Below are 2,463 nucleotides of genomic sequence, written 5' to 3'. Positions count from 1 at the left end.
CAAGCTATTCTTCTTTGTAGATTGGCAACCCCATCACCCTCAACGATCAACTCGGAATGACACAGCAATTCAATGGAAGGTGCTCTAGACGTCTTCTGGGGATTTCGCTTTGCTAAAATTATCATGCGATTATCGGAATTAGAAGTTTTTTTAATTGCTCCGCAACTCTCCATACTTTTTTTTTTGGAATTGTTCAATTTAAAACAGATTAAACCTTCACTAATTTAATTTAATTAAAATAAAATGTAAAAATTGAAAAACAAATAAATAACAGAAAATAAACTCAGAACTCAAAATAACCTTACCTATCTTCCTCTCCTCCTCCATCTTGTTCGTTTGCTCCATTAATAATAATAATGTTCGTGAATTGTCTACGTTAATTTACAATGTTGAGCTCCAGGTCCAAAAGTGTACAGCAAGAAAAGTAACCTTTAGCAACAGCAACACGAAGAGCAACACGGCTTTTTCACTCAAACAGATTGTAAAGGTCATTGAAGAAATATCAAGATGCAAATCGAAGTGGATGGTCCAATACAGCTTTTCAGTGTTGGTTGGTGATAATTCCGATCCCACAGTAGGAAATACTTCAACAGACTGTTTACGACTCTATTGCTGTGTGCTAATTTGACACTTACTAATACATAGAGAGTTACCCTTGATATTAATTGAACAATATGAAATAGATCCACAAATAGTTTTGGAGGGTCCACACGAACCATCCACTCTCCTGGATTTATCGTCAACACTAAACATGGCGGACCGAACGCCACTGGAAACCGCAGAACGAATATACGCCGACGAATATATTTAAAAATAAAATCTGTTTTTAATTACTTTTTTTTTTTTAACAAAAGTGTATACACGATATATTGTATTTATTATATACTTTTAAAGAAATGAAAAACTAACTAGTTCTCCGTTGTTGTAAACTCAATAGCTAAGCTCTTCCTCTCGCTTGTCCTCTACCCGTCAATAATATCAAAGTGGGTGATATGCTCAATAAAAGTACAAAATTTACAAGAAATTGAAAATTGCAATTTATGATGTAAATTTAATTACAAATTTCATTACACATACATCCATTTTTCAAAATTAAGCAACTTTGGTCTTTACTAGCTCTTTCTCCCTATTCTCATTAATCATTTTATTTCCATTATCTGCACCGTTTAAAGTGACCGCCATGCTTATAGTTCAAGGTGACCAAATGTTTCAATTTTTTGCAATTGGTTTTTTTTACTGCATTTGCAGAATTTCCCCATAAATATGGCGAAGACAACAGTAAAATAATTTTCTTGTAGAAAAAAAAAAAAAATTAAAGAATTATACACGCAGTGCGTCAAGTTTAGAAACAAGAGGCTAATCATGTATCATTGTCGCCAATTTTCCAATACAATGGGTTAATAACTGAGAAAGAGGCAAATTAACGTTTTTTTGTTTTGTATGAATAAACCTTATACGGTAAACGAAAATTATGGGGAATTTGTGTTAGGTCGGAAAATGATATGTTAATGTACAAAAAGTTTTTCTCAATCAAAATAGGGAGTAATACTTTCAATGTTTATTTAATTTTTATGTGCATTTTTTTGCGAGCTATAATTTTAAAAATGACTTATATTTTGAAGATTGTTATAAAGGTTTATAAATTTCATGTCATAATCTTGCGATAATGGTGTTTGTATATGCATTGTCGGTGCTGGAGTATTCATATTATCTTCTTCCACTTTGTACAATACATCAGCGAACAAGAGAAATGCTCCAAAACTGTAGTTAGTAAGCATGGTCGGTACGCTTCAGTCATTGGTAATTCATGGCTATCGCCGTTTATACGAATTTTTCCCAGATTGTAATGAAAATCCGCTTTGGAAAGGTGGAACTTCTGCATAAATCCACATACCAGAATACAACACGCAAGTTGCTTCAATTTTTCAGTCGATTAATATTTTTGAGTTTCTTTTCTTTCATTTTTTTCGCAATTATTCAATTCCTACAACTGCTTTGTACATTAAATTAATTTTACAATACCATCATCAACACTACTCTTGCATTAACCCTCAATTAACTCCACCTCTATATCCAACAAATGTTGAGAAAACCAAGATCCAATTGCAACTCACCAATGGATCCTGAAGAAGTCTTCTCCCCCAATCTGCTGTTGTGGACAAACTCTTACTATAAAGCACATTCTCTGCGACTGCCTCAACTTTTCCTTGGCTAGAAGTATTGCATTTGGAACGATTAACCCTTTGTACATTCTACAATCAACTTCAGAACAGAATATCAATTCAATATTTTCCTTTATTAATACTACTAAGCTTATTATCTAATATCCATTTTTTTAAATTAGAGCCGATAGCCTGTGTTGCTAGTGCTCAATGTCTCTTTTTTTAGTCTAAGAATTCAATTCATTAGTCTAAAATTAAAATAATAATAATAAATTAATTTTATAACGGAGAAAGAGACATT

Source organism: Glossina fuscipes, unplaced genomic scaffold (genome assembly GCF_014805625.2).
Source record: "Glossina fuscipes isolate IAEA_lab_2018 unplaced genomic scaffold, Yale_Gfus_2 28, whole genome shotgun sequence".
Classification (NCBI taxonomy): Eukaryota; Metazoa; Arthropoda; class Insecta; order Diptera; family Glossinidae; genus Glossina; species Glossina fuscipes.
The sequence above is the reverse complement of the archived record's forward strand: the minus strand, read 5'-3'. Positions refer to the sequence as shown.